At 49.2% G+C, this 17,916-nt stretch overlaps 1 long non-coding RNA gene across 1 annotated transcript; it reads left to right on the forward strand.

Annotated features, from left to right (window-relative positions):
• The first annotated feature begins 5,353 nt into the window (after positions 1–5,353).
• On the forward strand, positions 5,354–12,984 carry LOC138674247 (uncharacterized). Its single transcript, XR_011320548.1, has 3 exons — positions 5,354–5,610; positions 11,144–11,214; positions 12,168–12,984. It is a non-coding gene; the product is annotated as an uncharacterized lncRNA (long non-coding RNA).
• The last annotated feature ends 4,932 nt before the right edge of the window (positions 12,985–17,916 follow it).

Consider the following 17,916-nt stretch of genomic DNA (forward strand, 5'->3'; position numbering starts at 1 on the left):
AAAAATTAGTACAGAGTACAGACTGCAAAGAGAAACAGACATTTTCAAAGCTTCTATACTTACATCCAGCAGCCCCAGGATGGCAGCACCAGAAAAACGGCAGCAACAGGAAGGCGGCAGCACCAGGAAGATGGGAGCAGTACCAGGACCAGAGCAGCAAACAGTCTTCAAGTCAAAGAAAAAAATGTGTACAGAGTACACAGGATGGCAGCAACAGGACCAGAGCAGCAAACAGTCTACAAGGAACAGGAAAAAAATATTACACAGTACAGACTGCAAAGAGAAACAGACATTTTCAAAGCTTCTATGCTTACATCCAGCAGCACCAGAATGGCAGCACCAGAAAGACAGCAGCAACAGGAAGGCGGAAGCACCAGGAAGATGGGAGCAGTACCAGGACCAGAGCAGCAAACAGTCTACAAGGAAAAGAAAAAAATGAGTACAGAGTACACAAGATGGCGGCAACAGGACCAGAGCAGGAACAGGAAAAAAATATTACAGAGTACAGACTGCAAGGAGAAACAGACATTATCAAAGCTTCTATACTTACATCTAGCAGCACCAGGATAGCAGCAGCAAAATACGGAAGCACCAGGACGGTGGCAGCAAATAGTCTACAAGGAACAGAAAAAAAATTAGTACAGAGTACAGACTGCAAAGAGAAACAGACATTTTCAAAGCTTCTGTACTTACATCCAGCAGCACCAGGATGGCAGCCATCTACAGTCGAGTGCTAGCTCCCATCTACCGTCGAGTGCTAGCTCTTTGTTTACTCTACTATATTGGCCTCTGGAGTTCTGAGCACCGACCGGACTCATGTCAGCCGAGACCTACGTTTACGACGACGCCACCGGATCCACTATCTTGTCTAAGATAAGGACCAAAACCGATTTTCTACACGTCCTCAGTAAGGACATTAAGACAAGGGACTGGGAGAAGGAGAGAAAGAGACTTGTTTCATTTGATCTACACTGTGCTACATTGGGTGAATACCACCGTCAAGGGAAAATACCTCGTGGACTACGCTGCAATCTACGACCCACCCTCTTCGCCGACAACGAGAAATATTGCACTACATTTCAAAAAATCTTAAATAAGTGTTCCTTCGACATTATCCTGTTAACCATCGAGTACCTCCAGGAGGCTATTAAGACGACCGAGGAAAAAATCACATCTATCGAGACCCAATTGACTACAACTTTGAGCAGTACTGAATTCTCCACCCTGAAAGGTAAAGTGGACTCTATACTATCTACCCATCAGAAAAACTTAGAAGAACGAAAGAGGACGAAATTCCAGAGGGACACTGAGGATTATCTCACGAACAAAGTTTACAAATGGGAGAACCCATTTCCCCGCCAATCACGTCAACGGTATCGCCGGACACTACCGCTCAGGGGGCTCCTCACCTGCAGAAGGTTCCTCAGCGGGATCCGGCAGCGAGGCTACATCACTGGGCCAGCGTTTTTTAGGGTCAAACGGACGCCTACCAGGAGGTCAAGAAGGACGAGCACCAGACCGTCACATGACCTTGAGGTCTCAGGTAGGAGTCCAAACTCTGTAATTAACATATCTGATTATTCTCTGTCTCCCCTTGAGTTGAAGGTACTTAATATGGGTCTATTTTTTTGTCCCACACCGAGATGGGACTCATTTCAACTAGAGAAGGATCTACAACGCTTCTACAGGAGTATCAGGTTGAAGGTACACTTCGACACGAATACAATAGATAGGGGGAGCACGTTAGGCTCAACACCTGATCATGTTACACCTAAACTCACCATTGATTCTCTAGGACTCAGGAACCCGAGTACATTCATGCCACCTAAATCGTACCATGCAGTAGAGACATTCATTAGTCTACTAGATATAGATATATCAAAAATACTATTCGTGATCAACGTTTGTGCCACTTCCCCATTCAGCACAATCTCAGCACTTCTGAGAAACAGGCCCTTGAGGCTTTGAGGGAAAACAAGAACATTATTATAAAGCCAGCCGACAAGGGTGGGGCCACGGTTGTTATGAACAGGAGCCAATATGTCGCGGAAATCAGACGTCAACTCTCTGATCCCATCACATACAGAAAATTACATACTGACCCCACCCATAACATACGTCAGAAAATCAACACGGTATTAGACAAATATGTACAACTCAAAACTATCGATTCCAAAACCAGAACATACCTTACAAATCACCGCCCGGTGACTCCAGTACTCTACATCTTGCCCAAAATCCACAAAGACCTCCATAATCCCCCTGGTCGCCCCATAGTGGCATCCACCAACTCCATATTGAATCCATTGTCTGTTTTTCTTGAAAAAATTCTTACCCCGTATGCCCGTTCGACTAAGTCCTACGTCCTGGACACCGGTGATTTCTTAAATAAAATTCATAACCTCAAAAGTGTTCCACCAGAGAGTACTCTGTGTACTCTAGATGTAAACAGTCTGTACACCTCCATCAAACATGACAGGGGTATTGAAGCAGTAGCTTTAACCCTCCGTGAAGCTAATGTGGATACTGACTCACGAAATCTATGTATCGATTTGCTTAACCTGGTTTTAAGAGAAAACTTCTTCATGTTTGAGGATGATTTCTTTCTACAGACCTGCGGCACTGCCATGGGGTCCAATGTGGCCCCGGCGTACGCGAATCTATACATGAACCACTTTGAACATACACATGTATACCCTAATCCGATTTTCCAACAGAATGCCTTAACATGGTACAGATACATAACACCAGTATACAGGCAAAGATGCTTACCTGTTCAAGGCCTCCAACAATTGCACTAACCAGGGTGCAGCGTACCCAAGTTAAGATGGCAAATACACATGTGCAATAATACCGATAATGCAGCCACCCTACAATGAGGAATTGGCTGCTTGGTGTACCTGTGCAAACAAATAGTCTGTATGTGGCGTGTTCACACAGCAATGCAAAGTATATGGCTCAAAGCCTATTAATGACGCCATATAGCGGGCTTACCATAATGCATCCTGTGCGAACAGAGGCCACAGTGTACAGAGCCATCTATGGCCCAGCCGCACCCTGGAAAAAATATACAGTGCACCAAAAACATAACAATGTATGCAAGGTATTGGTCGATAGTGGAGGTCTTTCCTCTTATGGTACAGATACATAGACAACATTTTTTGTATCTGGAAAGGGGACCAGACGAGTTTACAGGAATTCTATAACACCATCAATGAGGCCAGACCAGAGTTATCATTCACACTGGCACAACACCACGAGGAAATTGCATTTCTGGACACTAAAATTCTGAAGGATTCTGCCGGGAATCTAAGCACTGATTTATATGTTAAACCAACTGATTGCAATAGTTTGCTACTCTACAATAGCTGTCACCCTAAATCTACCCGAGATAGTCTCCCTAGATCGCAATTCAAGAGGGTTGCTAGAATTGTCTCTAACTCGGAGACCAGGAGCACCAGAGTAAACGAAATGGCCGACAAATTTAGGGCACGTAACTACCCAGAAAAACTTCTTGAGCTTGAATCCTCCAGAGCCCTTGACAATACCACTAATATCGGGATTACTACACAAAAAAACCCCAGACTCCCTTTCGTTCATGACCACCACCCAACCATGCACAAAATCCATAACATCATTTGGGGACATTGGCCACTCTTAAACAAGGCCTATCCACAGATCCAGATTTTCAGAGACCCTCCCCTGATGAGCATGAGACGTCCGAACAATGTAAAAGATAAGGTGGTACGGGCCGAGTTAGGCTCATCTAGATCACTTCCACACAGGACACTTACAGGTCAGAAAAGAACGGGAACATTCCCCTGCCTGAATTGCATGTGTTGCTCCAATATCATTAAGGGCAGTGAAGTCTTACATCCTTGCACTGGAAAGGCCTTCCCTATTAGGGATTATTACACATGCGAATCAAACTTTGTAGTTTATATCATCAAGTGTCCCTGTGGACTACTTTAACTACTTTACGTGGGTGAAACCACCCAAGCCATCAGAAATAGGATCTCTAGCCATAAGTCCACCATTAGATGTGGTAAGACCTGGCTGCCACTACCGCTACATTTCAAGGAAGCCCAACACACGGTTGCCCAACTTAGATTTCAAATTATTGAAAAACTCCCGCGCCCAAGGAGAGGGGGTAACCATATCCAATTGCTCAAACAGCGGGAGTCTTTTTGGATCTATACGCTAGATACCCTTCACCCTAGGGGTTTGAATAGGGAACTTGATTGGCTTTTTTAACCAGGTTTCTATTTTCTCTTAGGCGAACTAATCTACTGCACCTATAGAATTCGTACCATACTTCAGCAGGATGGTAAGACGCATACCCTTTAGGAGTTTCTAAAAGTTTCCTTTTTTTTTTTATAAAAAACCTTTTTTTTCCCCCCATTTTTTTACGTGTCCTGTTATTTTCATCTATGATTATTTCCAACTTCCTTTTTTTAGTTTGCTCAGTTTATTCCATTTATTACTTTAAAACGCCCCAGATTTTATCAACATATTTTCATTTTTTTATTTTTTATTTTTCTTCCCCTCCCCCCCCTTTTTTTCTTTGATTTTCTGTGATGTTTCTGAGTTCAGATTTAACCCTTGTTCTTTTGACCCTTTCAACTCAAGGTTCCTTTTGTGAATAATCATGGTGTGTTTTGGACTCCTACTATTTATATGCCCTTTTATGGTTATACTGTATTGTATTCTCTCCACAGCATGTTGTGATACCTCGATTTATCAGCGTATACATATATATATATATATATATATATATATATATATATATATAAATCTTCCATCAGTGGATTCAGTTTTTCCTGCCGGTGTGGTTTTGCTCTACTATTTTCTCTTTACACTACACGGGGATTTACAATTGCCCCCATATATTCAAATTCCTTTGATCCTCTCATCCGGATCTTTAATCAAAACCAAGCTTACTGTTCCACCACACTGTCGCCATTAGATCTACTTTGCGCAGCGATCAGGTACGCCCACAGACAGCACTTTTTTCTCCTATGCCGGTTCTTATTACTGCGCGTGCGCCGCCGCAATAGATTAGCATCGGATACCTGTACACCCTCTGGTGTAGTACGCAAGCGCAGACTCTCTTGCCACTCCCACCCACCCCTCTCATTACGGCGCGTGCGCCATCTGACCCTCTTGCACGCCAGTGCACGACGTGCACTGCGCAAGCGCCGGCGTCTTTTGGCCTCCTTGTACGCCAGTGCACAACGTGTACTGCGCAAGCACCGGCGTCTCCCCGCTCTTCCGGTCAGGTGACTCCGGGACCATTTAAAGAAGCATCCCCCTGCAGTATGGCGTATCCGCCTCCACTGCCAGGACACAGTTGTGTGTCGGCGCTTCCCACTGGACCACCTATGCGGACTACGTGACCCCTGCGCCACCTATGGATGTGAGACCACAGATCCCAGATAAGTCTCCTATGCGGTTATACCGCTCAACATTAATTACGTGCATTTCTCCATAGAATCCATACGGGTGTATCCACTCCACACTGGTACATTAACGCTACGTGGTATCCTCTGCTTCCACTACCTACAATCTTCCGTTTATTGCCAAGGAACATTTGCTGCATAAAAACCCTAGGTAGTTTTTTTCTGTTTATGTACATGTTATGGATATGAGACCACGGATCCCAGATTAGTTTCCTATGCGGTTATACCGCTTTACACTAATAACATGTATCTCTCCATAGAGCATTACGGGTGTGTCCACTTCACACTGGTACATTTACGCTGCATGGTATCCTCTGTTTCCACCTCCTACAGTCCTTACTCGTATTGCCATGGAACATATGTTGCATAAAGACCCTAGGTAGTGGCATTTCCGTTGTAGTACATGTTATTCCACTTAATCACTGATATTTTGCAACTGCACTATAACTATCTATCTATCTATATATATATATATATATATATATACTAGCTATTGAACCCGTTCTACGCCCGGGTGGCGAGCATTTATATTGGTATATGGTCTCCATCCTGGTATGTGCTGCTCCATCCTGCGTCCCCATCCTGTCATGTGCTGCACCCATCCTGCGTCCCCATCCTGGTATGTGCTGCAACCATCCTGCGTCTCCATCCTAGTATGTGCTGCAACCATCCTGCTTCCCCATCCTGGTATGTGCTGCACCCATCCTGCGTCCCCATCCTGTCATGTGCTGCACCCATCCTGCGTCCCCATCCTGTCATGTGCTGCACCCATCCTGCGTCCCCATCCTGTTATGTGCTGCACCCATCCTGCGCCCCCATCCTGTCATGTGCTGCACCCAACCTGCATCCTCATCCTGTCATGTGCTGCACCCATCCTGCGTCCCCATCCTGTCATGTGCTGCACCCATCCTGCGTCCCCATCCTGTCATGTGCTGCACCCATCCTGCGTCCCCATCCTGCGTCCCCATCCTGTCATGTGCTGCACCCATCCTGCGTCCCCATCCTGTCATGTGCTGCACCCATCCTGCGCCCCCATCCTGTCATGTGCTGCACCCATCCTGCGTCTCCATCCTGGTATGTGCTGCACCCATCCTGCGTCCCCATCCTGTCATGTGCTGCACCCATCCTGCGTCTCCATCCTGTCATGTGCTGCACCCATCCTGCGTCCCCATCCTGTCATGTGCTGCACCCATCCTGCGTCCCCATCCTGGTATGTGCTGCACCCTTCCTGCGTCCCCATCCTGTCATGTGCTGCACCCATCCTGCGTCCCCATCCTGTCATGTGCTGCACCCATCCTGCGTCCCCATCCTGTTATGTGCTGCACCCATCCTGCGCCCCCATCCTGTCATGTGCTGCACCCAACCTGCGTCCTCATCCTGTCATGTGCTGCACCCATCCTGCGTCCCCATCCTGTCATGTGCTGCACCCATCCTGCGTCCCCATCCTGCGTCCCCATCCTGTCGTGCTGCACCCATCCTGCGTCCCCATCCTGTCATGTGCTGCACCCATCCTGCGCCCCCATCCTGTCATGTGCTGCACCCATCCTGCGTCTCCATCCTGGTATGTGCTGCACCCATCCTGCGTCCCCATCCTGTCATGTGCTGCACCCATCCTGCGTCTCCATCCTGTCATGTGCTGCACCCATCCTGCGTCCCCATCCTGTCATGTGCTGCACCCATCCTGCGTCCCCATCCTGGTATGTGCTGCACCCATCCTGCGTCCCCATCCTGTCATGTGCTGCACCCATCCTGCGTCCCCATCCTGTCATGTGCTGCACCCATCCTGCGTCCCCATCCTGTTATGTGTTGCACCCATCCTGCGCCCCCATCCTGTCATGTGCTGCACCCAACCTGCGTCCTCATCCTGTCATGTGCTGCACCCATCCTGCGTCCCCATCCTGTCATGTGCTGCACCCATCCTGCGTCCCCATCCTGCGTCCCCATCCTGTCATGTGCTGCACCCATCCTGCGTCCCCATCCTGTCATGTGCTGCACCCATCCTGCGTCCCCATCCTGGTATGTGCTGCACCCATCCTGCGTCCCCATCCTGTCATGTGCTGCACCCATCCTGCGTCCCCATCCTGGTATGTGCTGCACCCATCCTGCGTCCCCATCCTGGTATGTGCTGCACCCATCCTGCGTCCCCATCCTGTCATGTGCTGCACCCATCCTGCGTCCCCATCCTGCGTCCCCATCCTGTCATGTGCTGCACCCATCCTGCGTCCCCATCCTGTCATGTGCTGCACCCATCCTGCGCCCCCATCCTGTCATGTGCTGCACCCATCCTGCGTCTCCATCCTGGTATGTGCTGCACCCATCCTGCGTCCCCATCCTGTCATGTGCTGCACCCATCCTGCGTCTCCATCCTGTCATGTGCTGCACCCATCCTGCGTCCCCATCCTGTCATGTGCTGCACCCATCCTGCGTCCCCATCCTGGTATGTGCTGCACCCATCCTGCGTCCCCATCCTGTCATGTGCTGCACCCATCCTGCGTCCCCATCCTGTCATGTGCTGCACCCATCCTGCGTCCCCATCCTGTTATGTGTTGCACCCATCCTGCGCCCCCATCCTGTCATGTGCTGCACCCAACCTGCGTCCTCATCCTGTCATGTGCTACACCCATCCTGCGTCCCCATCCTGTCATGTGCTGCACCCATCCTGCGTCCCCATCCTGCGTCCCCATCCTGTCATGTGCTGCACCCATCCTGCGTCCCCATCCTGTCATGTGCTGCAACCATCCTGCGTCCCCATCCTGGTATGTGCTGCACCCATCCTGCGTCCCCATCCTGTCATGTGCTGCACCCATCCTGCGTCCCCATCCTGGTATGTGCTGCACCCATCCTGCGTCCCCATCCTGGTATGTGCTGCACCCATCCTGCGTCCCCATCCTGTTATGTGCTGCACCCATCCTGCGTCCCCATCCTGTCATGTGCTGCACCCATCCTGCATCCCCATCCTGGTATGTGCTGCACCCATCCTGCGTCCCCATCCTGTCATGTGCTGCACCCATCCTGCGTCCCCATCCTGGAATGTGCTGCACCCATCCTGCGTCCCCATCCTGCGTCCCCATCCTGGTATGTGCTGCACCCATCCTGCGTCCCCATCCTGGTATGTGCTGCACCCATCCTGCGTCCCCATCCTGGTATGTGCTGCACCCATCCTGCGTCCCCATCCTGGTATGTGCTGCACCCATCCTGCGTCCCCATCCTGGTATGTGCTGCACCCATCCTTCGTCCCCATCCTGCGTCCCCATCCTGGTATGTGCTGCAACCATCCTGCGTCCCCATCCTGGTATGTGCTGCACCCATCCTGCGTCCCCATCCTGCGTCCCCATCCTGGTATGTGCTGCAACCATCCTGCGTCCCCATCCTGGTATGTGCTGCACCCATCCTGCGTCCCCATCCTGGTATGTGCTGCAACCATCCTGCGTCCCCATCCTGGTATGTGCTGCAACCATCCTGCGTCCCCATCCTGGTATGTGCTGCACCCATCCTGCGTCCCCATCCTGGAATGTGCTGCAACCATCCTGCGTCCCCATCCTGGTATGTGCTGCAACAATCCTGCGTCCCCATCCTGGTATGTGCTGCACCCATCCTGCGTCCCCATCCTGGTATGTGCTGCAACCATCCTGCGTCCCCATCCTGGTATGTGCTGCACCCATCCTGCGTCCCCATTCTGTCATGTGCTGCTCCCATCCTGCGTCCCCATCCTGTCATATGCTGCACCCATCCTGCGTCCCCATCCTGGTATGTGCTGCACCCATCCTGCGTCCCCATCCTGTCATGTGCTGCACCCATCCTGCGTCCCCATCCTGTCATGTGCTGCACCCATCCTGCGTCCCCATCCTGGTATGTGCTGCACCCATCCTGCGTCCCCATCCTGTCATGTGCTGCACCCATCCTGCGTCCCCATCCTGGTATGTGCTGCACCCATCCTGCGTCCCCATCCTGGTATGTGCTGCACCCATCCTGCGTCCCCATCCTGGTATGTGCTGCACCCATCCTGCGTCCCCATCCTGGTATGTGCTGCACCCATCCTGCGTCCCCATCCTGGTATGTGCTGCACCCATCCTGCGTCCCCATCCTGGTATGTGCTGCACCCATCCTGCGTCCCCATCCTGGTATGTGCTGCACCCATCCTGCGTCCCCATCCTGGTATGTGCTGCACCCATCCTTCGTCCCCATCCTGCGTCCCCATCCTGGTATGTGCTGCAACCATCCTGCGTCCCCATCCTGGTATGTGCTGCAACCATCCTGCATCCCCATCCTGCGTCCCCATCCTGGTATGTGCTGCACCCATCCTGCGTCCCCATCCTGGTATGTGCTGCAACCATCCTGCGTCCCCATCCTGGTATGTGCTGCACCCATCCTGCGTCCCCATCCTGCGTCCCCATCCTGGTATGTGCTGCAACCATCCTGCGTCCCCATCCTGGTATGTGCTGCAACCATCCTGCGTCCCCATCCTGGTATGTGCTGCACCCATCCTGCGTCCCCATCCTGGAATGTGCTGCAACCATCCTGCGTCCCCATCCTGGTATGTGCTGCAACCATCCTGCGTCCCCATCCTGCGTCCCCATCCTGGTATGTGCTGCAACCATCCTGCGTCCCCATCCTGGTATGTGCTGCACCCATCCTGCGTCCCCATCCTGCGTCCCCATTCTGGTATGTGCTGCAACCATCCTGCGTCCCCATCCTGGCCGAAGACCAGGAAGATGGCGGCGCTCAGCGGTGGAACGCAGGACAGGTGAATATGGCCGATACTCACCCTCCTGGCGGTCCCTGCTTCTCTGTTGGAGATCGCGGTGTGCGTTCAGTGTGAACGCACACCGCGATCTCCCGGGAGCGTCACTCTGTGAGGCCCAGAATGCGCCGGCGCTTGCGCCTGCGCAGTCTATAAAGGCTTCGGACAGAGTGACGCTCCCAGCGTTATATATATATATATATATATATATATATATATATATATATATATATATATATATATATATATATATATATATATATGTATACATGTTCTTATTTCAGCTAAAACCTACATTGGATTAATGTACTTGAACTACACTTGCACGATCACGGATTATTGCAATTGAGAATAGGTACCCGCCGTTTTCCATCTGGGTAAATACCTTTCCACATGTATCTATCCCCCTAAATGTATTCTGGAGTACTAACCACATAGACCGCCTTAGTCTCCATTTTTTTTTACCAGTTAGCTCCAATACCTGGGTTATTCCTCTTTTATATACTACGTGGGGAGATTACATATACCAATACCCTCGAAAAAAATCCGGCACACTGTTTTTCTAAACACGGTGAAATTTATTAGAAATGTAAATTTATTTCATTTCGTATTCAAGCAAAATGCGCACAAAAAGGACCAAAAAGGTACATAAAGTAGGTATCAAGATCCACATGAGGTAGGTATCATATTTCAACGTTTCGGCTATAGCATTAGCCTTTATCAAGAGATACCAAAAAGATGTGACTCGAGTGCTCAGGAAGGTCCGGAGTGCGGTTTATTACATCTCTAATAAATTTCACCGTGTTTGGAAAAACAGTGTGCCGGATTTTTTTCGAGACTATTAAGATATTTTTCCTGAGCACCTGTATATAACAGTCTGAGCCACTCCTTATCTGCTCTGCATATACCAATACCCTCTCTTGCTCTCCTATTGCCTTAACAGGGGATCACGGGGCCGTACTTACTTTTGAATACAATACATACCATACGATGCTATATGGACTACCACTAAGGGTAGGTGTATCCGTCTTGTCCTCCTGCTATATTTCTTTATCCATTTCTATATGAATTCCTAAAAGACCCCACTCTTTGTCTTAATGTCCCGAGGTTTAACGTAGTCTGCAGGATGGTGACAACTAGGGTTGAGCGACCTTGACTTTTTTAGGGTCGAGCCGGGTTTCGCGAAACCCGACTATCTCAAAAGTCGAGTCGAGTGAAATCGGCCGATTATGGCGAAAAGTCGAGGATCGACCGAAACACGAAACCCAATGCAAAGCCAATGGGATCTCTCTCTCTCTCTCTCCTCCGTCCCTGAACTGAAAAGCTGGTGTTACACATTGCAAATCGCTACAGCGCACAAGCGACAACATGGCGATAGGTCTTAGGGGCGTGCACGCCTATGTCATCACTCTGCCCACGCCCCTTCATTGGCTGAAAAAAATGGCGCCAAGCGCGTCATACGAAACGCAACTTTGGCGCGAAAGTCGCGTACCGCATGGCCGACCCCACACAGGGATCGGGTCGGGTTTCATGAAACCCGACTTTGCCAAAAGTCGGCGACTTTTGAAAATGAACGATCCGTTTCGCTCAACCCTAGTGACAACCTTTACCTGCCTAGTCATTTATTTTCTACTGACATGGGTTTCATTTTTTCCTATGTCTCAGTATTTGGCTTTTGTTCCATACTGAGTCTGTATATGTTGTATATATGATGTATATATGTTGTTTAGCACTGTACATACTGTATATTCATACAAATTTTTTTTCCGTTTTTCCAGCACCATTCTGTGATCAAGGCCACTGTGTGGCCGAAACGTTAGAATTGTTGCCTTGTTACGTCTTCAGCCTTTGCACCTTAATAAAAACACTCACTTCAGCAATTGACTTGTCCTGACGTGTGCAGTGATTCGTCTCTCTTCAATGCAAAGAGAAACAGACATTTTCAAAGCTTCTGTACTTACATCCAGCAGCACCAGGATGGCAGCACCAGAAAGACAGCAGCAACAGGAGCGCGGAAGCACCAGGAAGATGGCAGCAGCACCAGGACTGGAGCAGCAAACAGTCTACAAGGAAAAGAAAAAAATTAGTACAGAGTACACAAGATGGCGGCAACAGGACCAGAGCAGCAAACAGTCTACAAGGAACAGGAAAAAAATATTACAGAGTACAGACTCCAAGGAGAAACAGACATTATCAAAGCTTCTATACTTACATCCAGCAGCACCAGGATAGCAGCAGCAAAATACGGAAGCACCAGGACGGCGGCAGCATTAGGACAGCAGCAACAGGAAGGCAGCAACAGGACGGGAGCAGCAAACAATCTACAAGCAACAGAAAAAAAATTAGTACAGAGTACAGACTGCAAAGACAAGCCGACATTTTCAAAGCTTCTATACTTACATCCAGAGTCTTGTCCTGAGTCTTGTGCTTCTATCCAGAGTCTTGAGAGTAATGGACTGCCTGTCTCCAGATCCCCTTTTATACCTCAGTGATTTTGTAGGTGTTGACATCATTTCCTGGACATGATTAGTGTGAAGTACTCATTGTGCATTGAACGCATGCGTACGCATGTCCTTGCGTACCAATGCATTCCCATAGACAGTAATGCGGTTTGTTGACGCAATCATCCGCAATTGTTCGCATGCAGACAATTGCGCAATATTTGATGCCTCAAAAAATGCAACATGTTGCATTCGCCGGACACCGCTGCACACCGCAAAATGACGCATCCACATGCGAACGCATGTCCCTGCGTACATCATGTAAGGCTACGTTCAGATTAGCGTTGCGCGCCGCTGCGTCGGCGACGCAACGCATGACGCACGAAGAAACGCGTGCAAACGCACACAAAAACGCTGCGTTTTGTGACGCGTGCGTCGTTTTTTTGACGAAATCGGACGCAAGAAAAATGCAACTTGTTGCATTTTCTTGCGTCCGACGCTAGCATCAAAAACGACGCACGTGTCGGAAAACGCAACAAGAAAAACGCATGCGTCCCCCATGTTAAACATAGGGGCGCATGACGCGTGCGTCGCCGCTGCGTTTCCCGACGCAGCGTCGGGAAACGCTAATCTGAACGTAGCCTTAAAGATATGTACGCATGACGTATGCGGATGTATGCGGATCATACGCAGCGCACAGAAATGCTAATGTGAACCCGGCCTTAGTAATGGAGAGACGCCTATCAGACACCCCCATTATTAACCCCATATTATAAAAAATATAAAGACACACACACAGGAAAAAAAGTTTCTTACCTTGGTTTTGATGCTTTTAGCTACAGATGTGACTACACCTTATTTCAAGTGGATTTTGGCTGGGATGAAAAGGAGTGACATGACTGGCTTCACTTTGTTCTAAATATGTGCTACCCAAATAAATAATTACCAACTAGATAATAGGGCTGAGATGATTTAGTGAATCCTGAGCTGTATTGAACAGGGGGTTGGACACGATGACCCTGGAGGTCCTTTCCAACTCTAGCACTCTATGATTCTGTGATATATTAAGCTAGAAGATATACCTCTATGTATTGCGAGTATATTGCCTTATATCATATCATAATGTGTCCTCTTTCATAGCTGGAACGCATTTTGCCCTCCATGATATTATTCTTTCTTGTGGAATGCATTTGTGCTCCATACACGGGTTAAGGATGTCATTTCCAGTGTATGCGCGGCATAGCGATCATGGAACGCAGTGTGCATTGCACGTGCTCATTGTATGTATTTCACACCTCTTGATGAAATCAGAAGTGACCTCAATTACCTCCTCAAGATGGCGGTGACAAACACTGCGCACATTATCTTTGTGGTCATAGATGCATGCACTGTTTGTCAACATCTGGTGCCCTGATGAACTCCGATGATACCGGAGGAAAACGCGGGTCAGGACATGGATTCATATACTACAGCACATAGAGGTTAATTAAGATAAGTATGGCTATTTACGATTTATCCTAGGTGGTTTCTTTCTTTGATGCATATAGGAATTGCTTTGCCTATATATATTCCTTTGACATTTGTATAATTTATGATTTCAGGGATATACTGATTTTACTTTTTGAACGTATGTATTGGTGTGTCAATTTGGTTTATTTATAAGTATTCTCAGTTTGGGTATTGTCCAGACACATATATATGTCTTAATCTGCCATGCACCTAGGGTTCTATCTTTACTACCTGTGCTGCACTTTAAATATACTTGTAGTTTAGCTGTGCACCAGGGTCTATAGAAATACCTGGCATTGAGCCTACAATGCCTACAAGCAGAGGCGTATCTAGGGTTTCTGGCACCCGGGGCAAGAATTCATTTTGGCCCCCCCCAGCACATATGCGATTTGCGCACTTAGTCATGTACCCACAAGCTCCTCTCCCTAATGCTCTCAATGTTCAGTGAAAAACTGAGAAGCAGAAGAGAAGCTCGTTGTCACCAGACCATAAGTGTGAAAGTCACATATGAGTGAGGTGTCCATGTGACGACTACTGGAACCTGCTGACCTGAATCCTGACATCGCAGACTTCTGAATTCTCACAACGAATGCACTGGACACTTTTAGGATTCTCCCTTGCTGGTGGACGGTCATGTCAGTACAAGCATGTGATTTGTATAATTCTGAACACATTCCGACTAGACGTGCCCGGCCTCGCTCAGTTCATTTTCATAGACGGAGGCCACACATGTCTAGTCAGCACGTGACCACATGTATGTAAATTGCCAGCACGAGAGAATCCTGACAGCGTGCAATGAGCACTGTGAGAACTCAGAAGTCTGCAGTCACGAAGAATGACTGCAGACTCATTACAAACCTGGACATCCCCTTTAATGCTCCTAACATAAATAAAAACATGAGAGTTAGTCAGTATCACAATTAACATTTACATCCAGGTACCTTATAGATGATGTCGTCTCTGGAGTCGTTCTTCTTTTCTTCATCTTCACGATGCCCTTAAAGATACAAGTGTCATTATAATGCTCCTGAATGAAAAATTGCCCCTCACTATATTGTCTTCACAAAATATGACCCCCACACTGTCCCTCTCATGGTACATGCTCTTCACACTGACCTCTCCTTTCCATACCGGTCCCCTCTTCACACTGTCCTCTCACACTGTGTCCCCCATATAGGGCCCAGTATTTATACTGTACTCTCTCATCACACTCCCCCTCCTTGGTATACTGTCCCCTCCTGGCTGTGCCCTTACACTGCCCCCATGCTACGAACCCACTACTCAGTTTCTATTCTGTGCCCCATCACCCCCTTTGCTGTTCATTTTGTGTCCTCAAATCTCCCATCTCCACTCCAATTCAACCCCACACAATAAATCCCCCCATTACCCACACAGCCCCTCATCACCCCCATCTCCTGATCCCCCACACAGCCCCTCATCAACCCCATCTCCCCCTCATCACCCCTACACAGTCCCTCATCATCCTCCCATTCCCCACAGGCCCTCATCATTCCCCAAAAAGGCCCTCATCACCCCGCTTCTCCACAGAGCCCCTCATCATCCCCCCATTCCCCACAGGCCCTCATTATCACCCACACAGCCTCTCATCCCCCATTCCCCACACAGCCCATCACCCCCATACAGCCCCTCATCACCCCCCTTCTCCCCCAAAGCCCCTCATCACCCCCCTTCTCCCACACAGCCCCTCATCATTCCTTCTTTTTCCACACTGCCCCTCATCATGCTCCATTCCCCACACAGCCCCTCATCATCCACTTCACAGCCCATCATCATTCCCCACACAGCTTCTCATCATCCACTACACAGCCCCTCATCATTATCCCTCCATTCCCCACAGCCTCTCATCATCCACTACACAGCCCCTCATCATTATCCCTCCATTCCCCACAGCGTCTCATCATCCACTACACAGCCCCTCATCATTATCCCTCCATTCCCCACAGCGTCTCATCATCAACTACACAGCCCCTCATCATTATCCCTCCATTCCCCAGACAGCTTCTCATCATCCACTACACAGCCCCTCATCATTATCCCTCCATTCCCCACAGCCTCTCATCATCCACTACACAGCCCCTCATCATTATCCCTCCATTCCCCACAGCGTCTCATCATCCACTACACAGCCCCTCATCATTATCCCTCCATTCCCCACAGCTTCTCATCATCCACTACACAGCCCCTCATCATTATCCCTCCAATCCCCACAGCTTCTCATCATCCACTACACAGCCCCTCATCATTATCCCTCCAATCCCCACAGCTTCTCATCATCCACTACACAGCCCCTCATCATTATCCCTCCATTCCCCACAGCCTCTCATCATCCACTACACAGCCCCTCATCATTATCCCTCCATTCCCCACAGCGTCTCATCATCCACTACACAGCCCCTCATCATTATCCCTCCATTCCCCACAGCGTCTCATCATCCACTACACAGCCCCTCATCATTATCCCTCCAATCCCCACAGCTTCTCATCATCCACTACACAGCCCCTCATCATTATCCCTCCAATCCCCACAGCGTCTCATCATCCACTACACAGCCCCTCATCATTATCCCTCCAATCCCCACAGCGTCTCATCATCCACTACACAGCCCCTCATCATTATCCCTCCATTCCCCACAGCCTCTCATCATCCACTACACAGCCCCTCATCATTATCCCTCCAATCCCCACAGCGTCTCATCATCCACTACACAGCCCCTCATCATTATCCCTCCAATCCCCACAGCGTCTCATCATCCACTACACAGCCCCTCATCATTATCCCTCCAATCCCCACAGCGTCTCATCATCCACTACACAGCCCCTCATCATTATCCCTCCATTCCCCACAGCCTCTCATCATCCACTACACAGCCCCTCATCATTATCCCTCCAATCCCCACAGCGTCTCATCATCCACTACACAGCCCCTCATCATTATCCCTCCAATCCCCACAGCTTCTCATCATCCACTACACAGCCCCTCATCATTATCCCTCCAATCCCCACACACCTCGGTAATCTCCTCACATGGCTGCATGCTGCAGACCCTCAGTCCTCCTCACACGACTCCAGCAGCTTCCTGGTTCCTGCTATCTGTCTTCACTGGACTGAAGGAGGCCCCGCCCCTTCCGGTGACATCTTACCTCAGCTCCATTCTAGACAGGCACTGCAGTCAGATGTTCAATTGTACTCATGTCCGTAAGATACGAGTACAATTGAACACTGGGAGCCGCGCGCTGCAGCGTCTCTGTGCCGGATGTCAGCTTGACAGTCCGACACAGAGAACAGCTGACTCCGAGTGCAGGGGCGGCAGAATGCAGCTGCCAGGGGAGACATTTGGCGGCCCAACTGCGCCCCCCTGCCAGCTGCGCCCGGGGCACATGCCCCGGCTGCCCCCCCCTAGATACGCCACTGCCTACAAGTATTATTCAACCCCCTGCAGATTTAGCAGGTTTAATAAGATGCAAATAAGTTAGAGCCTTCAAACTTCAAACAAGAGCAGGATTTATTAACAGATGCATAAATCTTACAAACCAAAACGTTTTGTTGCTCAGTTAAATTTTTATAAATTTTAAACATAAAAGTGTGGGTAAATTATTATTCAACCCCTAGGTTTAATATTTTGTGGAATAACCTTTGTTTGCAATTACAGCTAATAATCGTCTTTTATAAGACCTGATCAGGCCGGCACAGGTCTCTGGAGTTATCTTGGCCCACTCCTCCATGCAGATCTTCTCCAGGTTATCTA

Source organism: Ranitomeya imitator, chromosome 4, assembly GCF_032444005.1.
Source record: "Ranitomeya imitator isolate aRanImi1 chromosome 4, aRanImi1.pri, whole genome shotgun sequence".
In the NCBI taxonomy this organism is placed as follows: Eukaryota; Metazoa; Chordata; class Amphibia; order Anura; family Dendrobatidae; genus Ranitomeya; species Ranitomeya imitator.